Raw genomic sequence first — 23,427 nt, 5'->3', positions numbered from 1 at the left:
AAAAAAGGACTTCAAAGGGATTTTTTTCAAGTCCTCTCTCTCAAAGTGAGGAAATCAAGGCTTAGAAAGAGTAAGTAACTGGCTTAAGGCCCTTAAATTAAACAATGACAAGGTCAAAGCTAAAACCTAATTTAGGGCCTTCTGATTCCACATTCCATAACACTGCTGATGGTCCTACTCTAAAATGTTCCTAGGATTGTCTGTGAATCCTGGCTGGCTTCATGATACAAGTTACTAGTTAAAAAAAAAAAAAAAAAAAAAACAACACTCTGCCAGTGGGGTGATAGGATAAGTAAATTTCTATCCATTCCATTCAGTTCCAGCTAAAGAAATACATATTTGTCTTTAAGCAGCCAGGAATACTAAAAAAAAATCACTGAGTTTCTAGTCTAGTTCTGGAACTAACCAGCTCTTATCTTGGGCAAGTAATTTCATCTCTCTGGGCCTTAAAAGAAAATTATTTATAAAACAAGATGTTGTAATTGATGGCCTCTAAATTCTCTCCCAGCTTAAGAAATTCACGAAACAGTAGCCTGCTGCTGTATTCACTACAAATGTGACCTCAGGCCAATGATGGCAAATTCACATGTTAGGTACAACAGCCATTTATCCCATACTATCCCAAGACAGTATTAGTTAATGCCTGTCGTATCCATGTAATCAAACACTTTCACTCTCAAAATTACTTTGGTTTTAAAGACAAATTTAATCACTTTATACATACATGTAGGAAAGATCAATGCTGGGTCAGACTGAAATACTTACATATCAGTCAGAGTACTGATAATAATAACAACGATTTCTTTTTTTTAAATTTTTAATGTTTATTCCATTTTTGAGAGAGAGAGAGAGAGAGCGCGTGAGCAGGGGAGGGGCAGATAGAGAGAGGGACACAGAATCCAAAGCAGGCTCCAGCCTTTGAGCTGTCAGCACAGAGCCCAATGCGGGGCTTAAACTCACAAACCAGGAGATCATGACCTGAGCCGAAGTGGGATGCTTAACCGACTGAGCTACCTAGGTGCTCCTAACAACAATTTCTACACTTACAAGAACAAGCATGATGTCTTGGAAACTTTTTCTACATTATTTCATGTTATTGCTAAGAGGATGATCTCTTGAGTCAGATTGCTGGATTGACTTACTAACTACCTAAGTTACCAAAAATCTGTTTCCTTACCTAAATAAATACAGACAGTGACAGAGAAGAGGTCTTGTTATAGGATCTAAATTAGAAATTCAGAGCAAGCGCTTCAAATAGTGCTGGTAAATAGAACTTATCAATATACATTAGGTATTATTATTCCCAAACAAATATATGAGGCAGATCACACCAGACCTATTTTTACAGACTCTCATCTAAGCTTTCTGAAAGGTTTAAAATCTTACCTAAGAGGTGACATATTTTCCTTCATTCAACTTTCTAATGAGCTCAGCTCTTTCTTCTCATGGGCTTATAGATTACACCCTCATTGCCTCAATCATTCTTTCTGTCATTTTCCAAATGGCTGCCTCCATTACAATTTAGAGTCTCAGTTTAAATGCCCCTTCTTCAGAGAAGTACTTTCTGATCCATCAATACCAACTGAGCTACAAAACCCAAGTCCTATTACTTTCTGTTACATTGCTCTATTCTTCTTTTTCACAGCATGGATCTCAATGTTCAGTTATTTTATTTGATAGGTTGCCAGTTGGTACACATTTTCTCCACTAGACTAGACACTCAAGAAAGTCGAGAGTCTAGTCAATCTTTTTCATTATGGTATACCAAATATTAAAACACAGTACCTGGAGCATAATAAGCATTTTAATAGGTTTTTTTAATTTAATGCTTATTTATTTTTAAGAGAGAGCGAGAGAGAGGAGCAGAGAGGAGAGAGAGAATCCCAAGCAGGCTCTGTGCTGTCAGTGCAGAGCCCAACACAGGGTTCGATCTCACAAACTGTGAGATCATGACCTGAGCTGAAATCAAGAGTCGGACGCTTAACTCACTGAGCCACCCATGTGCCCCAGCACTTTAATGAATTTTTAAAAGGAGTTTGGGTGTGCGTTTGTTCAGTGAATAGACAAATTGTAAGTGCCTAATTCAGGATTTACATCTACATCTACTCATCTCACGTTCTGTCCACACTATGCAACATGCTTTGGCAGCTCCTTCCTCATACTGCACGTCTATGTTAGTTGATTAACTCAGGAAATCTTGTGGGAACATTAGAAAACCACTAGAAATAAGCTTGCTACTAGATTCCTTAAAACACAATTCCTGGGGCGCCTGAGTGGCTCAGTTAGTCCTCTGACTCTTGTTTCGGCTCAGGTCATCAACTCACAGTTTGTGTGTTCGAGCCCCATGTCAAGCTCTGTACTGACAGTGTGGAATCTGCTTGGGATTCTCTGTCTCCCTCTCTCTCTGCCCCTCCCCTGCTCACTCTCTGTCTCTCTCTCTCTCTCTCTCTCTCTCTCTCAATAAATAATAAACATTTTTAAAAAACCACAGAATTCCTAATTAAACTCTAGTCTGTCTACAGATAGGACAAGAAATAGTTGTATTAGTTTTAGCCTCGTGAAGATACCATTCTGTAGCTCAGTATCAGTTAAATAATTTCTAGCCCAGGAGAATTATTCATCCATTTATAAAGATGTGTCTTCTTGGGATTCAATTTTCCACTATATATATAGCTAATATGGTTAGGAAAAGAAAATGATTTAGAGGCAAAGAAAGAACTAAGAAATAAGAACAAAAGGAAATTCTGCAAAGGTGGGTATTTATCACAAGTATCTGGGAATAAATGAAAGAAATTAATTTTTACTAAATCTTACTTGAGATTTTACATCTGTGCAAATGATATTATGAATTATAATTTTCCTTTGTTTTATTCTGATTTGTTTAGGTTAGGTTAAGAGATAATGTCTGTATTAATATTGCATTGATATAATTCAAGAATCATTACTATATGAAAGATAAAATGAACTAAGGCAATTATATCTGAATAAACAATATTTAATGACCAAAAATAAGTAACATGTGAGATGGTCATGATTTTACCTCTTTTTAGCAAAAGTTACTTTTGTTCCTTTATTTTTTTAGTAGGCAGTTGGCAACCTAGTTTCATGGTCTCCCAGGGACTGGGTTCTTTAAATAAAGATTAAATTAGATACCGCAGCTGATTCCAGTGTTTAAGAAAATTTATCTCTACATTTTCCCTAATTTTCTACATCATACTTAGTTTAGATCTTAGCATCTTTAATGCTGTACATTTTATATTTTAAACAGATAATTGAATAAAATTGCAACTAAGAATTAATTAACTCTTTGAAATGATCTCTCTCCTTCCTGTTCTTCCATGAATCATACACTGGAAGAAACATCCTTTGCAGGATGGGAAGATGAGCAGGAGAGACTGTTCAGTCAGTTTTCGCATTAACAGACAGGCCAGTTGAAATTACTTCCCAGACTTGATTTGGCCTGCAGCCAGATGGTTGATACTGTTAATAGAGAAAACATCTGTTTACCCTAATGTGTTAGTTTACTGTGCTTGGAGGCCATCAACATGAGCTGCTGTGCACAGGTCTTATGAAAGGAGTGAATAATTTTTTTTTCATTTGGAAGTCAATAACACATAGAGGAATCTTGTTTTATAGTCCCCATATTAGGCCGTGCTCAGACCCTGAAGATAAAGAATTACCGATAAACCCGGGACTCCACAGTTTGCTCATTAATTCCAAAAGAATTATTCCAAAAGAAGATATTCTTATGCAGTTAAGATAAAGCAATTAATAAGAAAAACATAGACATTACACATGATTAATCAGCAAATTCAACAAAATCACCTATTATTTAGTTTTTCTGTAATTGCATTAGAACAGCAGCCTGGACTTTTTTTGCATCTAAAACAGAAATGCCTAATTTAAATATTTACAGAGGCCTCCTTAAACTCACTGATGGTACCAGTAAGTCATCACTGTGAATTGATGCCTCATTGCCAACTATATAAATGTGTGAGAAAAAAAGACAAGGAATTAGAGTATCTCTTCAAAAATTTGGAAATACCATGTTCCAAGAAGTTCTTATGAAGGTCACAATGTGACCAAACTCCTGCAGTATCTTAGGTAATTATGCAAACCTTCATAAATAATTATTAGTTATTGAAGTACAAGGAAAACAAGTTTGAGCTTATATGGAGAAGGTCATCACTTAAATGTAGACTGTCTCATTGCTTTGTGGGATAGGTTAATGAAAAATGTACTTGCTCACCACAGCAAGAATCAGGGCATGAACTAAAGCCATAAAACTTTTATGGAACCTGTCCACAGATACCACATTGCTTTCTTTGCCTTTCCTCTTTGCAGTACACTTGATAGGAAAAAGCTAAGTGCGGTACCAACATTTCAAAAGGATTGCTCAAACTTCAGTTATTTTGCTTTGGAGCTGAAGCAAAGAGTCCTTCTGACGGTTTTACTGACTGCAGGTTTGGTGGGAGGTAAAGCCACGCTTCATGTAGTGTTGCAAGCATGAAGTATAAATCAGGTTTCATAAATATGCCCATTTGGTGTACTCAATTGACTGTAAAATAATTATGCTCTGCTGTGTAATTGTTGTGCTGTGGAAGAAAGCAGGACTTCTAAACATTTAACGGAAAATGATTATGCGACCTGAATTAAGGCTGTATTTTCTCCCACCATCTTCTGGATAGCAACAAAAGCATTTTGTAACAACTTCATCCAAAATCTACAGGATGCAAGGCTACCTAGGTATTAGTTGTTGTTTTTCTTTGTGTCTTTTAATAATTGTTTCTGGGTATCTATTTGTCCTCTTGTCCTACAATTTTAGATCCAGGACATAACTGTAGCACATTTTAGTGAAAGTATCAGAAATTTCTTTTACTTTAGCAGCATTTTACTGACCAACCAAAGGGTGAGATGCAAGGTAAGGGGAGAAATATTTAGAGAAGCTAAAATATTTTGTTTAGTCCTATTGCTCTGCTTAAAAAAAAAAAAAAAAAAAAAAAAAAAAAAAAAAAAAAAAAACACCTTACACTGGAAACCTGGCAGTTTATGTTTCAAAGTTTATGTTTCACCTGGGAAACTCTGGACATATTAACAGTACAAACATTTCACATACACTTTGAAATGTAGGTCCAATGATATGGGTAGCATCCATTTACCATTCATGGCATAGACTAACAGAACTATTTAGGCTCTGTGCCCTTTGTTATGTCTATCGAACTAAGGAAAAAAAATTATATTAGAAAGTAAGCGAGGGTTTTCAATTGTAAAATATTCAGCTCTGTGCTCTTCTCTGTTTATAAGATCAATAAGTACCCGTTGTATAAAACATACGGCAAGTTACCCACAGTCTTATTGTTAATACTTCTATTTGCCAAATGTACACTTAAATATGAAAATATTTTTCCCGTGTCAAATCGTCAAGTTCTGAACATGTGCCAGTCAGTATGTGGTCATGTTTCTCAGTACACTGAGCAATGGTCTGGAAGTGAACCAGGGGGTAGCATGTCCTAGTTTATAAATGCTATAGTCTGGGTGTATTAAAGTCCCTTTAGAAACATTATTTCATTCTTTGGCCTTTCATACCTAAATTTGCTATATGTTTTTATATTTTTCACATGAAGCTAGAATCATGAATCATTTTTCACATGAATCTAGAAGTAAACTAGGAAAATAGCAACGTGTGACCTCTTCTGTCCATCACTGTTAGTTTCCTTTTTTAAAAAAAAATAGGATTCTCCCCAGCTTAAGTTTATCAATTCTATTTTGTGATCTCTATTACAACATGTTACCAGTTACAACCAATCTAATATACAAATCTCAGGGCTTTCACATTTATTTGTTCCATATACGGAAAACCTATTTCATAATCTTTTTCTTATTGACCTTAAATTTTGCAGTAGCTGAGGAACTTTGGCATGTCTAGGGTGAAGCCAGTATTTTCATGTCTAGGTTTCTTCAAAGACCATCACAATCTATGGGATGGTACTTTGAAGTTTATCATTTTTCTAGTCGGCCTTTGAGTCTTCAGGGGCCAAGCAGTTAATATTTCTTTAATCCGGAGCCAAAATGACTTCCTGCTCCAGTGCTGGCCTCAATTATGGTGCTAAAAAATTATCTTCTCTTAATTAAAGGAATCACAGTGCTGTCTTAGAGCACAGAACATTACTTTTCAAGGGGGGATGACCATCTTCAGGTAGACATAAAATACTTTGTTTTTATATCATTTCTGGCCAGATTTTTGAAATAAGGATAATTTCTGGGCATTTAATATGTAAATAACATAGTAAATATCTAGAAATAATCTAATTAAAAAGACAGAGGCTAAAGATTCAAAAGAGGATGGAGTCAACATATCAGTTCTAAAAGTAATAATTTACTTAAATTGTGCGTTTTTCTGGAAAAAGAAGATAACACTAGACTATATTTCAGGAAAGTTGATTAGAATTACTTGGTGATAATGCAACATTGCTCCCTCATGTAGACATCATTCAAAAATTTATAGAATGCTTACAATATGCAAAGTATTATCTGGTTGAATGACCAATTTTCCTCATATATTATTCCCTTAGGTGAAATACTTGTCTTTGGAGGCAACTTCATTCTTATAATCTCAATTCTTCAGAAAAGTTCTATTAAGTGTATTCAGTATTTCTGTTAGGGCAGCACTCTCCAATGAAATTTCTGTGATAATGGAAATGCTCTATAATCTATGCTGTTCCATATAGTAACTACTGTCACATGTAGCTATTATGCATTTGAAATGTGGTTAGTACAACTAAAGAACAGAATGCTTACTTTTGTTAATTATAATTTAAATTTAAATAGTCACATGTAGCTAGTACTGTACTGAATAGTGCAGACATCCATACAAATTCTCAACATATCATGCAGGCATGATCATTAAGAAAAGTCGATAAAAATATTTTTGTGTGTGCCTACAAGAGATCCATTTTAGACCTAAAGACACCTGCAGATTGAAAGTGAGAGGATGAAGAAACATGCATCATGCAAATGAACAGCAAAAGAAAACCAGAGTAGCAATACTTGACATTGGACAAAATAGACTTTAAAACAAAGACTGTAACAAGAGACAAAAGAAGGGTACTATATAATAATAAAGGGGACAATCCAACAAGAAAATACAGCAAGTGTAAATATTTATGCACCCAACATAGAAGCACCCAAATACATAAACCAGTTAATAACAAACATAAAGGTACTAACAGATAATAAATAATAATAGGGGACTTTAACACTCTACTTACATCAATGGACAGATGAACTAAACAGAACATTAACAAGGAAGCAATGGCTTTGAATGACACACTGGAACAGATGGGTTTAACAGATACATTCAGAACATTCCATCCTGAAACAGCAAAATACACATTCTTTTCAAGTGGATATGGAACATTCTCCAGAATAGATCACATACTAGTCCACAAAACAAACTTTGACGAATTCAAGTAAATCAAAATCATACCATGCATATTTTCTGACCACAACATTATGAAACTAGAAGTCAACCACAAGGACAATTCTGAAAAAAACTACAAATACATGGAGCTTAAATAACATGCTACTAAACGATGAATGGGTCAACCAGGAATAAAGGAAGAAATGAAAAAGTACATGGAAACAAATGAAAATGAAAACAAAATAGTCTAAAACCTCTCAGATGCAACAAAAGTCGTTCTAAGAAGGAAGTTTATGGGAATACAGACCTACTCAAGAATCAAGAACAATCTCAAATAAACAATCTAAACTTATACCTAAAGGACCTAGAGAAAGAACAACAAACAAAACCTAACACCAGTAGAAGGAAGGAAATAATAAAGATTAGAGTAGAAATAAATGATATAGAAACTAAAAAATAATAGAACAGGTCAATGAAACCAGGAGCTGGTTCTTTGAAAAAATCAACAAAATTGATATATCTTTACCCAGACTTATCAAGATGAAAAGAAAAATGACTCAAACAAAATAAAAGAGAGGAGAAATGACATCCAACATCATAGAAGTACAATTATAAGACAATAATATGAACTATGTCAACAGATTGGACAACCTACAAGAAACAGATAAATTATTAGAAACATATAAACTACCAAAACAGAAACAGGAAGAAATAGATAATTTGAACAGACTGATTACCAGCCAAGAAGACTGAATCAGTAATCAAAAAACTCACAACAAACAAAAGTCCTGGCCCAGATGGCTTCACAGGCAAATTCTACCAAACACTTAAAGAAGAGTTAATAACTTTTCTTCTCAAACTATTGCAAAAAATAGAAAAGAAAGGAAAACTTCCAAATCCATTCTATGAGGCCAATGTTACCCCAATACCAAAACCAGATAGAGACACCACTAAAAAAGAAACTACAGGCCAATATCCCTGATGAACATAGATTTGAAAATTCTCAATAAAATACTAGCAAATCAAATTTTACAATACATTAAAAAAATTATCATCACGATCAAGTGGGATTTATTCCTGGGTTTCAAGGGTGGTTCCACATCCACAAATCAATCAATGCAATACATCACATCAGTAAGAGGAAGGATAAGGACCACATAATCATTTCAATAGATGCAGAAAAAGCATTTTATGAAGTACAATATCCATTCATAATAAAAACCCTCAACAAAACAGGGTTAGAAGGAACTTACTTCAACATAATAAAGCCCATCTATGAAAAACCAACGGTTAACATCATCCTTAATGAAGAAAATCTGAGAGCTTTCCCCTAAGTTAAGGAACAAGACCAGGATGACCAGGATGACCAACATAGTACTAGAAGTACCAGCCACAGCCATCAGACAACAAAAAGAAATAAAAGGAATCCAAATCAGTAAGGAAAAAGTAAAACTTTCACAATTTGCAGATGACATAATACAGCATATAAACAACAAAGACTCCACCAAAAAACTGCTGGAACTGATAAACAAACTCAGTAAAGTTGCAGAATACAAAATCAATGCACAGAAATCTGTTGCATTTCTATACACTAATAATGAAGCAGCAGAAAGAGAAATTAAGGAAACAACCCACATTTACAATTGTACTCAAAATAACAAAATTAACAAAATATCTAGGAATAAACCTAACCAAAGATGTGAAAGATCTGTACTTTGAAAACTATAAAACACTGATGAAAGAAATTCAAGACAACACAAAGAAATGCAAAGACATTCCATGCTCACGGATTGAAAGAACAAATATTGTTAAAATGTCTATACTACCCAAAGCAATGTACATATTTAATGTAATCCCTATCAAAATACCAACAGCATTTTTCACGGAGCTAGAACAAAAAACCCTAAAATACGCATGGAACTGCAAAAGACTCTGAATAGACAAAGTGATCTTAAAAAACAAAAAAAGAAAAGAAAAACTGGAGGCATCACAGTTCTGGACTTTGAGTTATATTACAAACCTGTAGTAATCAAAATAGAGTACTGGCATAAAAATAGGCATATGGATCAATATAATAGAATAGAACATCCAGAAAGAAACCTCCAATTATTTGGTCAATAATCTTTGACAAAGTAGGAAAGAATATCCAATGGGAAAAATGCAGTATCTTAAACAAATGGTATTGAGAACAATGGACGGCTACATGCAAAAGAATGAAATTAGACCACTTTCTTACACCATACGCAAAATAAACCCAAATGGATTAAAGACCTAAATGTGAGAAAGGAACCCATAAAAATCCTAGAAGAGAACACAGAGTAACTTCTTTGACATCAGCCATAGCAACCTCTTTCTAAATATGTCTCCCAAGTAGGGAAACAAAAACGAAAAGCAAATTCTGGAACTACATCAAAGAAAAACGCTTCTGCAGAGCAAAGGAAACAATCAACAAAGGTAAAAGGCAACCTACAGAATGGGAGAAGATATGCTCAAGTGACATATCTAGTAAAGGGTTAGTATCAAAAATATATAAAGAATTTATAAAACTCAACATCCCTCCAAAAACTAATCCAAGTAAAAAATAGACAAACAACATGAACAGATATTTCTCAAAGAAGATACCCAGAATATTAACTCACCAGCAACCCTCCAGTCATTTCTAGTGATGAGGGTAATGGATGTTAAGTCCTCCCCACTCTTTCAGTGCACCCTACTCTATGTACACATTCTTTGATGTTCCAGGGAAATCATAATTATAGACATGTGTGATATCATGGACATTGAGACCTCAAGATGTCAAATCTGAAGCAATCAATATTCTTACTCTACCTGTTTTAAACTTTTCTAATGTTCTCTCTTGGCCATCTGTTTTCTGTCGCCGTGAAGGGACTCCCACCAATCCATGTCACAGAATTGGGTCACTTGATGAGCAAACTTTTCTGCTCACAAACATTATGACTTTGTCCTTGGGAGACAAGTTTTCTAAAAACGCTTGGATATGAGCTCATTTCTCTTCTTCTGTGGTGACAATTATGTTTTGTTTCATGGTACTTACAGCAACAAGATCCAAAGTACCAACATATACAATCATTGGCTCTTTCAAATAAAATTGTGCAAGTCCACGGACAGCATATGTCCACGTTGCACTTGTCATAATAGTCTGCCTGTCTGGGTGCACATCTAATAAAATCGTTATTATCTGGGGTCAAATCCCATGTCTAGCTTCTTGTCGACTTCATCTAATACCAAGTAGGTTATGCTTCTGAGATTGAAACAGTTACTCATTTGTAAATCATTCAGTCTTCCAGGAGTTACGATAATATCTACTCCTTTTTTCAGTTATTGTATTTTTCCATTTCTATCTCCACCACCATATATACAAACACTTTTAAGGCCTTTATATGAATACATAGAACATTCTGCTTCTACGTGAAGACCTAATTACCTAGTGGGTGTAAGAACTAACATTCTGGGTCCGTTCTTTTTTTTCTCTAATTATGGGCTGTAAATCAAGATGGATAATCCAGGCACTAAGTAGGACAACGTCTTCCCTGTTCCAGTTTGGGCTACTCCTATAAGATCTTTTCCTTGTAGAACTATTGGCCATGCCTGCATTGAAAAACATCCTCAAATTTACAAGTAGGACTGGGTATATGACACTTCTGACCATCTTTCAAGTCATCACACATTATATCAAAATTTTCTTTCCTCCAAGTGTCTACTTGCACTTGGACGCTGAACTTGTTGTTTCTGACTCCATGTAAAGTTTTTCTTAACTGGAGGTAAATCTTCCCATTCCCTCCCTGCATTTCAAAGCATTTTCTCCAATTTGATCTCAATCAGTGAATAGCTGATTCTCTGTAACATTACTATCTGTCCTTACATGTCTTCGCACAGAAGGTTGGAATGCAACAATATCAATTCTGGGCTTTGCATTGTAATTTTAGTGTTTTGTTTTGTTTTGTTTTTTTAAGAAAATTATCTGTCACTGTTTTGGCTTCTTCTTCATTGCCTTGCTGCCAAAAATTTTGACCTGTGCATGGAGATAATCTTTGATTATCTGTATTTTCCTGTTTGTTGTACTTTGGAGGTCTTTTTTTTTTTTTTTAAGAGGCTTTTTTTTTTTTTTTTAAATTTTTAATGTTCATTTACTTTTGAGAGAAAGAGAGACAGAGAGCGGCGCGTGGGTGGCTCAGTTGAGCATCCGATTTCGGCTCAGGTCATGATCTCAGGGTTTGTGGGTTCAAGTCCCATGTCAAGCTCTGTGCTGACAGCTCAGAGCCTGGAGCCTGCTTAGGATTCTTTCTCTCCCTCTCCCTCTCTGCCCCTCCGCTACTTGCTCTCTCTCTCTCTCTCTCTCTCAAAAATAAATAAACTTTAAAAAAAGAGAGAGGGAGAGACAGAGCGCAAGCAGGATGGGGGCAGAGAGTGGGGGAGGCACAGAATCTGAAGCGGGCTCCAGGCTCTGAGCTGTCAGCACAGAGCCCAGTGCGGGGCAGGAACTCACGAACTCATGAACTGTGAGATCACGACCTCAGCTGAAGTAAGAGCTTCACCGGAGCCACCAAGGCACCCCTGGAGGTCTCTGATTTTCGACGCGCCACGACCAATGACAGCGCTGACCCACACGTGCTTCAATCCAAGGCGGAGCGGCGGTTCGCAGGGGTTCCTCTAGCCGCCACCTCTGTCGCCCCTAGGGGCACCCCAGACCTCATCAGTTTGGATCCTCCGCAGGCCTCCTTTCCGGAGCCCGGGACACCGCCAAGCTTGGACCAGAAGCAACGACCCAGGAGGAGGCGGTGGCGCCTACTTTTTGCCTTGACCTGAACCTGATACCCGAGCAAGATCCGGCTCCTCCGATGTCGCTCCCCTCGACTCTGCAACACTCCACCGAGTCGTGGCGGGTACATCCCAGCAGGAGCTGCTGACGGAGCCCGCTCGATGCTCTGTCAGATAACATTTTGATTCAGAAACCCTGACGACTCATTCATTAAGCTTGGGTGAATTTTCATAACATAAAGAGAGATTTACTTGTGGCAAAATTTAAACTATATATGCTTAAGAGAAACTGTGCCTGAGAGAGACTGACACATGGCTTATCAATGCAAAAAGTCAGTTTTTAATTGTTCTCCTCCACCTTTATTGAACATCAGATACAACCTCAGGGTCTTTGCACTGACTGTTTGCTACACTTTTATCTCCTTATCTCCTTCAAGTCTGCACCAATATTACCTTCTGAGTGAGGTCAACTCTAACCACCTTTTCAAGAGCTAATCTCACTCGTCCCTCAAAATTTCCAAATTCCCATATCCTGCTCCATTTTTCTCCACAATATTTATTCCTTTCGAACATACTATAAAATTGATTCAATTTATTCATCTGCTATTTTATTTTTGTGTCCTCTAAATAACCTCTAAATGAGATTCGTAAAAGCAAATAATCTGGGTCATTTTTTTTCTCACTGATGTATCACCAGCTCCAGGACATAACCAGGCAATTTGTAGCCCTTAATAAATATTAGCTACTGTCCAAAAGACTTACTGAATTGTCTAATTCACTGATTGGGGGTATTGAACTTTTCTATAAAGGAACATAAAGTATATATCTTTACAGGATATACAGACTTTACAGGATGCATAGGCTTTCTGTTGCAAATTCTCCAAAAAATGTAAAAGCTTTCTTAGCTGGCAGACCATATAAAAACAGACTGTGGGTCAGATTTAGACCATGGGTCGTAATTTGCCAAACTTCGGCCCAATTCGATGTAGAGACGCAACAGAAAAGGACCCACAAGATGATTAGCCCTAGAATTGTTTGTATTTGATATTGTGAACATTTTTGTGATTATATGTGTTGTGCCAACTTCCTTTAACTAAAAACGAAATACTATTGTGGCAAATTCAGTCAGAATGGCTGGAAAGCAATCTAACTTGGCAACCTGTATCCTTTTCATTCCCCAGTCCACCAGAAAATTGTTATTCTGTCTCTTTTAAAACATTACTATTAAAGTAGTGTTTAGTCCTTAGCTTTTTTTTTTTTATAAATTTTTTTTTAATGTTTTATTTATTTTTGAGACAGAGAGAGACAGAGCATGAACAGGGGAGGGGCAGAGAGAGAGGGAGACACAGAATCGGAAGCAGGCTCCAGGCTCTGAGCCATCAGCCCAGAGCCCAACACGAGGCTCGAACTCACGGACCGCGAGATTGTGACCTGAGCTGAAGTCGGACACTTAACCGACTGAGCCACCCAGGCGCCCCTAGTCCTTAGCTTTTTAATAGATCATGAACCCCACTTAAGAAACCAATAAAGGTTATGAACATTTTTCTCACCACACGTATGCATATACCCATAATTTTGCATACTGATTTTAAGGGTTTATGAATTAAGCCCTTTTCTTAAGAATCTCTTCTCTTTTTAGATTTGTTGTCTCTGTGGCTCATAGTTGCTTTGTGTATTTAAAAGAATGTAAACATTTGCTTTAAATGGCCTTTCTTTCCAATTTATTATTAAATAGCATAGTAGAAAATGTCAAAGAACTGTAATCAAACATGGTACCTACTAACTCATCAAATACTTAAAAGCATATGTGACCTGAAATGATCTATCAGGCAAATAATTCCTTCAGTAATCAGGGTTTCATTTTAATGGGGAACCAATTTTTTTGTCGTTGCTTTTATTTGTTTTTACTAATCAAGTCCATAGCATCTTTAGACTCCTCTAGGTTGGTAAGATCCTCATTCTTTCATTTTGAGAGTTCAAAGTCTTAGTATAAACAAAAGCAAGAGCATAACAAGTGTCAATATTCTTTTGTTATTTTACCAGTGTTACCAAGAAGTCTAGGAACTGGACTTCTCTCTTCTCTAGTTTCCTAACTTGAACCATTACTACTTCCATAACAGCATATTCTATAAAAGAGGTGTGCAAAGATAGCCATGTGACCAGTCTCTGAGTTTTCAGTGTTGAGTTCAGGTCTATATCCATAGATATCATCAGAGCCACAACGCTCCACTGTGGGTAAGGTACTGGCAGGCCGAGAGGGGCATGTGAACTGATTGGTTACCGATGATATTTAAGCATTGCTTTCCCCAAATAAATTACTTCCAAAAAAGTATTTAAATAAAGTTGTTTGTAGTTATAACTCTAATAGTAATTCACTGCCATTTAGTGGGAATTCATGAGTGACCAGGAAAGAGTGAACTTGCAGGGGGGACTGAAAGTCCTCCAGTGTAACTCCATGCGAACATGTTGGTCATGAGAGTATCAGCCGTCAAGTGTATCTCTGCAAAAAACAATAAATGATGAGGGCCACTAATCTAGAGAAATTATCCTTTGTTATAGTATATATATACTCAGCGTCCTTATTAAGGAAAAATGCCACACATATTCACTAATGTTAATGGACATCCTGTTTAATAATTCCCCGAGATATAAGAAGTAATTTGACTGCTTAGGCTCAAAAATATATGAGCTAAAAATTATTCAGTTACCTGATTAATCACAGTCTATTTACTGAGGCTTTGAGGGAGGAAATGAAGATAAAGTTGTGGCAAAGCACAGCCAAGATTAACAATGTCAAGGTCAAATTCACATGTGTTGCTTGGAAATGACAGAAGTTACAATAAGAAGAAAAACTATAAGAGAACTAGGATAATGATAATCTATAAACAGATTTAAATAGGAATGGATTGCTGTCAGAAAGAAAGAGAAAGAGAGAAAGAAAGAGAGGAAGACAACTGATTTATGTATTTGATGATTCATAAATCCCATTGCCCTTTGGGAAAACATTTCTTAGTCTTCTTTTGTCACATTTTTAGATAAAGAAAAAAAGAAAATATATCCCATTAGCCAAATACTAGATAACATTAACAGATCAGAGTTTGAGATCCATAGCAGTCACAGAAGGGCCCAATAAATTATGGGTAGGATGACTCTAAACAAGCTATCTCTTCTCTCTTCCAAATATAATAAATTTTTTAAGATCAGAGTGTTTATCACATGAAGTTAATAAAGTAGAAAATGACACTATTTACCTTCATCAAATAATATGTCAAGAATTTACAGCTCAGCTCCTTGGAAATCTGTCTTTTTTAGCCTGGTGTTTTGTGTAACATTTTAATAGCCGGAAGCAAATGGGGAACATAAAGCCTGTGAGGCCAAGAAAAGTTTTTAAAACAATATTTACATTATTTACTGATTTCTTGTGAAATATTATTTTTATATTTAATGTTATAAAAATTACACATACTATTGAGCCATTGGAAGTGGAAGAGTTGCATGATAAATAACTAGCTAAACCACCAAAAGAAGAGAGAATTGGCAAGATAACGTCAGGAATAAGAGTTGTCATTACTCCAGATCTGTCGACAGATTACTGCATGTCCCCAAGAATACCAGGCTAAAGGTCATAGCTCAAAGAATGACAGTTTTTCTGAGCATAAAAGGAGAGAATTTGCCATTCCAAATGATATTAATGATCCATTTAGTCTAGCATCCTTTCTATGGAAGTGGTCATTTGTTTGTTTGTTTGTTTTAAAGGAGACAGGGGAGAGGAAGAGAATTCTTCCAACCCCATTTTTCCATTGTCCTATAGGAATGGATTCTATCTAAACTCAGTAAGAGAAACATGAATTAACTGCTCCTACCATGAGTTGGGAGCTATCCCTTGTTTTATCTGGCATTGTTGCTTACAGCAACAACATAAAACAAACACAAAAGCAAACAAACTTAATCTCTCTTAGTATTATATCAAATCATATAATTATATAATGTTGAACAAATTTTAAAAAGTCTTACAGTTCACAAATATTTTAAATCATTCTTTAGAAATTATGTGGCGTTTTTTTAAGTTTATTTATTTATTTTGAGAGAGAGAGTAGGGGAGGGGCAGAAAAAGAAGGAGAGAGAGAGAATCCCAGGCAAGCTCTGTTCTACCAGTGCAGTATTATCCAATGCAAGGCTCGAACTCATGAACCATGAGTTCATGACCTGAGCTGAAGTTGGACACTCACCTGACTGAGCCACCCAGGTGCCCCAAGAAATTTTTAAGCTTCAGTCTTTTTTGTTGTTAATCCTCATTACCAGTTTGAGTGGTAAATGCTTTTCAATATCAGTTTTATAAATGCAGACACCGAGATTGAAATAACTCAAGAAAGTCTTTACATGTAAATGATATTCTGGCAAGTCCATTTATACTATATTGTTTCAGGATTCTATTAACAGCCACATGATGGCTAAATGCCCACTCAATGGCATTGTAAGCTTCATATGGTTAAAAATCTCTTGAGGTTACCCATTCCCCCCCCCCCCCCCCCAATGCCATCCTGGACATTCATTCACTCTTTTGACATAGCTGAATTTTAGAAGCTCCTTATTTGGAACTATATCTAACCCCTAATTTTAATGTTATCCCTTAGTGTGATTATGGAAGTTTTAACTTGCTTTTAAATAACGTTATTGTGGGGCGCCTGGGCGATTCAGTCAGTTAAGCATTCGACTCTTGATTTTGGCTCAGGTCATGATCTCATGGTTCCTGAGTTCCAGTCCTGCCCTGAGGATCCACAATGGCAGCACAGAGCCTGCTTGGGATTCTTTCTCTCCCTCTTTCTGCCCCTCCCCTGTTCATGCTCTCTTTCTCTTTCTCTCAAAATAAATTTTAAAACTTAAAATTTTTTTAAATAGTAAATAAAATAAAAAATAAACAAAGAATGTTCTTGTATATTTGAGCTGCCTATATTGGTAAAGCAATCAGGAATTTTCTGTAAGATTTATCTTAATGTGTACCTTTTTAATATAATGAAATATTTGATCAGAAATATGAAATTATTTCAAGATGTGGGTAGATAAATAGCCCATCTATGTATCAACCATACACTTTAAAAATAAAGTATTATATAAAATAATTAGAAGCCTCTAAATAATTTTGCTTAAGTTTTTCTTCTCCTCCCCAAATTATCTACTCTCCTGTATTTCATGTTTATCATTTGCATGCATTCTGTCATAATTTTAACATAAGCCTATTTATCTGTAAACAGTATTGATTCTTTTATAGGCTTTTGACTATTTTTTAAAAGTATATAAATGATATCATACATTATCATCAATCTCCTTTATTGGCTTAATATTGTGTTTGACATTCCTTTATATTAATATAAATATAAATCACTTATTTTTGTTTATGCATAATATCCCATTTTTTTCTGTATAACATATATAGTTAAGAGGACACTAATCATGATTGTACATCTCAATGAATTTTCAGAAACTGAACAAATCCATGTAACAAGCATCTACATCAATGTCAGAAGATTACCACATCCAGAAAACACTTCTTGTGCCCTCTCTGATCACATATCCCCACAAAAGCAACCACTATCCAGACTTCTACCAGGACAGTGTAGTATGACCTGGTTTTGAACATTATATGAATGAATTAATAATGTATATGCTCTTTTGTGTCTGGCTTCTTTTGCCTAACACATTGTTTGTGGGATTCATCAGCATTGTAACTGAAGTTTGTTCATCCTTTAGATTTCTTCTCAGAAATGGCTAATCCTTTATGTCCACAAGTACAACAATTCTTGTTATCTGCGGCAGTTATGTTCTATAAATTTGCTGCAAATACAGAATTAGTGAATGTTGATTCATGACTCCTAACAGAAATACAGAGTTAGGTTATTGTGAGTCCCCAATCTCAATATTTCCACCACCCCATCAATACATAATTTCAGTTTAAAGACAGCTTATTTAATCTGTTTTGAATTTTTAACATTGAATTTACAGCAATAGCATTATAACTCATACCTGAATGGAACTTATCTAACATACATCATAGCTTTCTTCTACTTTGGAACAAGAGATGGCACTTTAACACTACCCTTAGAAATTATTTCAAACAGCTAAATCACTAACAAAAGCACAAAAAAGTGAAAAACAGAGCACTAGACTGTGAAAAGTATGCTCTTTTACAGAAGGAGAGCTGAAACAAGGCAGAGTGTCACTTTGTCTAACTTCAACCAGGAAATTTTGCATTAGGCAACTCAAATTTTTTGCTGTTCTGCACATGTGCATATCCCTGAAAGACTATGAAAGCACTATGAGTATTGATTTCAGGGTTAGAAATACATTTTACTGACTAGACAAATTTACAAATACAGAACCCACAAATGAAGATCAACTGCATGTTTTTTTTAATTCTACTTCCCAAAGGGAAGATAATTTTTCTGGGTATAGAAATCAAAGACTCAAAAATCTATAATTATTGCTGTATGTCATCCAAACTTTTACTACCATATTAGACACCTGAAACCAGTCCAGACCCCAGTCTTTTTATATTTGTTTTTTTTTTTGTTGGTTCAATGTATGGGATTTTGTAGGATTCTGGTTTAGTTTACCTGCAACTCTTATTTTACCGTTGCAAAATAAAGACATGTCATTAGTAAATATCTAATATAGCTACTTTTTTTGTAATCCTGCTCAGTAACTAAGGAACAAGTTTGGGTGTTTTATTGTTTTTTGGTTTTGGCTATCATGCAATGTTTCTTCTTGTTTATTTGTTTATTGGCTATCTTCCTTCTGATTCACTCTTCCTTTCTTATAATTAAATAAATAACAAATTCACTCTTTTAAATTTCATGCATTCTTCTCTTTTAAAATTTATTTCTCTTTTATATTTTTTCCAGTAGAACACAATTTTTTGTTTATTTTTTCTTCACTTTTTAGGATTCTCTGATTCCCTATTGATATCAAGTTTTCTAATTCACAAACCATGTTTTGGTTTATATTTTGAAACATCTTCTATCACAGATCTTGAAGTTATTTTCCTGATATCAAGGGCATGAGCTAAATATCACTGAGAATTAATACTACATCTTAAAATTTTTCCTGTTTTGTCTCAACGGACAGCTTGCTTGGATTATACAGCTCTATTTCTTAATCTATTTATAGTCATAAAATCTAGGTTGTTTACTACTGATAGATAGTATGAGATCCATCAGCAATTGTGTAAGTCAATTTTTAGTGCTGACCTCTAACCTTAGTGCTATAGACTGAATGTCTGTGTCTCCCACAAATTCACATGTTGAAAACTAAGCCACAATGTGATGGTATTAAGAGGAGGGCTTTTAGGGGCACCTGGGTGGCTCAGTCAGTTAAGCCTCCGATTCTCTATTTCAGCTCAGGTCATGATCTCACAGTTCATGAGTTCAAGCCCTTCATTGGACTCTGCACTGACAATATGGAGCCTAGTTGGGATTCTCTTTCTCCCTCTTTCTCTGTTTCTCCCCCACTTGTGCTCCCTCTCTCTCTCTCTCTGTCTCTCTTTCTTTCTCAAAATAAATAAATAAACTTAAAAAAAGAGAGGAGGGGCTTTTGGAAAATTATAACATCATGAAGATGGAGCCCTCATGAATGGGATTAGTGCTCTTATAAAAAAGATTCCAGGGAGCTTACTAGCCCCTTCCACCATGCGAGGCTATAGTGAGAAGCAGGAAGCCAGTCCTCACCAGACCTTCAATATATCAGAGCCTTAATCTTAGATTCTGCAGCCTCCAGAACTGTGGGAAATCAATTGCTGTTTAAGCCACCCAGTCTATGTTATTTTTGTTATGCCAGCCCAAAAGGACTAAGACACTCAACATTCAGATATTTCAAAGGCACCTCCAATTCTACATATCTCCTCCAAACTTATCTCTATGTTTACTTCCAGTTATTACCCAAGACAAAAATTTGGAGTTCTGGACATCTCCCTCTTCCTTCATTTTATCTATAACCAGTGCCACAGATATAGATATAGATATAGATATAGATATAGATATAGATATAGAAGATATAGATATAGGTACAGATGATATAGATAGATATATTTAATTATTATATGTTATGTTGCTATTATATATAATTATATATTATTGCTATTACATATAATTATATATAATATTGCTATTATATATAATTTTATATATTATTAATTACATTATTGTATATATTTATTGTCATATATATACATATATATGTGTGTATATATATATATATATTTTTTTTTTTTAAATTTCAGTTCTTCCCTTTCTTTACCTAAACTTCTACCACTAGCCCTAGCTTTCACCATTTCTTACCTAAATTTTTGGCGAGGTCTATTAATAACTTACTCATTTCCCAGGAATTGCTGTTTACTCTCTCCTTACTGTTCCTGAAGCTCCAGATGTTCTGATACCACTAGTAAGGGCACACAAATGCCACATCACAAGCCCTTGTATGCTCTTGCTGGGGAATAAAATGGGCCAGCATCTCTTTTTGTGCCATGTCAGTACTACCCTCTACTCTAACTCGTTGTGGATTAAAATGTAATTAGCTACTAAGAGCTATTTATTTTTTGATTTGTCTATTGAGAATACAGTATAATCTATGAGAACAGACCTACTTATTTCAGAACTACTTTATCACTTTCCTTTCTTCCATTACACCATGTGTCACAGTCTATATTAAATCTATTATTTTTTAACTATTTGTCTTTACCACTACTGTATAATTTTCTTGAGGACAAAATATTTCCCATTTTCATTTCAGTGGCCTAATTGATGAGCATCAATAAATATAGAAAAACGTCAACTGACAATGAAGAAAATGAGACTGGCAACTTCATAGGTAACATTTGCTTTCTTGTCCTCTCCCACACACCCAAATATAAACAAAAATCAAAAGTCAGCTTCCAAGGATAGCTCTTGTGCAGGTTTTCTTTTGTGTAAAAGTCCCAGAGATTTAATGTTCATATATTAGGACTTACCCTGTCTAATCAGACATTAAACCAGAGAAATAAATTTTAACAGTTTAGGAGGGAGTCTTTATTAATCTGGTTGCCAACATATTACTTATTTCTGATCATCTCTATACAAAGTAATAGATCTTTATCTTTAAAATTTTTACTTTAAGGCATTAAGCCTAAATTTGTATTTATTGGCTTTTTCCATTGTTCCAAGTTGTTTTAATCCCATGGTTTCTCTGGCTTTAAGTTAAAGCCTTATAATGGATCACTAGGTTTCAATTCTGTCCAGTTAGCATTTATGTAGCTCTGGAAGTTGATTTATGTTATTAGAAATCAGCAATGTTCCCAGACATGGTAAATGATTAGGGGCAATAGCCATAGTTGTTCTCTCATATAAAAGAATAAGAGTAAAACTGCAGAAGGCAAGATTTAAATAAAATAACTGGAAGGACTCTTACTGAGAGTTGTATGACAAAATAGATTTTTATAAACAATTAATGCTATAAACTAGAGTCAAAATTCTGAAGATAATCAAGACTTTGGGAGATTGACAGTTTTATGGAAAATTATGAAAGTACATCTTGAAAACAGTTTCAAGTTGTGTTCATCCTGAAAATGTATTACCTGGAGACGTCCATCTCCTCAAGTCTTGGGAGATTTTTGTTGCCTCCACTTATTTTCTTACCTCTCCCCCCAAAGAATTTTCAACTCTTTCCGCTTCAACTGGCATATATTCAAATTAACCTGGCAATAGTCACCACTGATTTCTTTCCACTTTCATATGACTTGAAGACTCTGCTACCCCTGGCATCTTTATCATCTCTTCCTTAAGGAACTCTCATTTCCTAGCTGTCCATGACACCAAATTCTTTCCTTTTTGATTCTCATTTTAATTGTTTAAAAAGTATATTGATTTATTTTTGAGAAAGAGAAATACAGAGAGAGAGAGAGAGCACAGAGTGAAGGAGAGGCAGAGAGAGAGGGAGAGAGAACTCCACGTAGGCTTCTCACTGACACAGCACAGAGCCCAATGCAGGGCTTGAACTCACGAACCATGAGATCATGACCCGAGCTAAAATCAAGAGTCAGACACTTAACTGACTGAGCCACCCAGATGCCCCAACTCCTTTGAAATGTTTTGATTCATAGGGTGCTGATACTTATCACTTCTACTGATTTTTTCCTTGCCATGTCCATAAATATTGGTATTCATTAATATAACCTTCTCAATCCCTCCTATTTCTTCATTATAATATTCTCACTGTGAAATAGAATTTACTTACGCATCTTCAACTGTCATAGCTATGCTTGAGCCTGTCCTGTCACAAAACACATAGCTATATTTAAACTGTCCACAAATTCTCAGCCAAATGACTCACAGTCAATTACAATTCAGCATATCAGAAATTAATTTTCCATCTTTTTGGGGGGAGGCATAACAGTGTGATGATTAAGATCTTGGTTTTGGGCTATACTCACACATCCTGCTTTTCCATCTACTTCCTTATTATCATCTTGAGCAAGTTTTTAGCTTCTCTGAATCTCAGTTACTATCTCTGCAAAGAGCAGAAAAAATAGTACTAACTTCATAAAGTAGTCGTATGGTTTCAATAAATTAATAGAAATTACTTAGTAGAATACATATTAAGAGCCTGATAAAAGAAAGCCATTTTCACTTTTATTGTTTTTATTGTTAAGTTTCCTCCCTCAGTGAAGATCACCACTATATGCCCATTTGCCCAAGTTGAAACTTTGAAGCAATTCTACCAACATCCTCATGGCCCAGATATTCAATTCCTTGCTAAATACTTCCTTTTATCCTTTTAAAGATCTCTTGCATCTATCTTCTAGCCATCCTATTGTTAGTACCATAATTATATCACTTGATGTCAGAACATTTTTTCAAAACCTCCTAATCAGGGGCACCTGGGTGGTTCAGTCAGCTAAGCATTAGACTCTTAGTTTTGGCTCAGGTCATGATTTCATGGCTCATGGGTTCGAGCCCCACATCGGGCTCTGCACTGACAGTGCGGAGTCTGCTTGGGATTCTCTCTCTCTCCCTCTTTCTCTCCGTTCTCTCTAATAAATAAATAAACTTTAAAAAAAAACTTCCTGGTCATATTCTCTGTCCCCATTCTCTCTTCCTTGAGTGTACTATTTCTCAAAACAGAGCTGATTCTATTGATTCTATTACTTCTTTCAAAACTGGTGTCTATTGATTGCTTTTAGAATAAATTCCAAGTTCATAGCA

At 35.5% G+C, this 23,427-nt stretch overlaps 1 pseudogene; it reads right to left on the bottom strand.

Moving 5' to 3' along the window:
• Positions 1 to 12,380, bottom strand: part of LOC122218507 — a 32,059-nt pseudogene extending 19,679 nt beyond the window's left edge.
• Between the last annotated feature and the right edge of the window lie 11,047 nt (positions 12,381 to 23,427).

The sequence above is a fragment of the Panthera leo genome, chromosome B1 (assembly GCF_018350215.1).
Source record: "Panthera leo isolate Ple1 chromosome B1, P.leo_Ple1_pat1.1, whole genome shotgun sequence".
In the NCBI taxonomy this organism is placed as follows: Eukaryota; Metazoa; Chordata; class Mammalia; order Carnivora; family Felidae; genus Panthera; species Panthera leo.
This window is presented reverse-complemented; position numbering and strand designations above follow the sequence as displayed.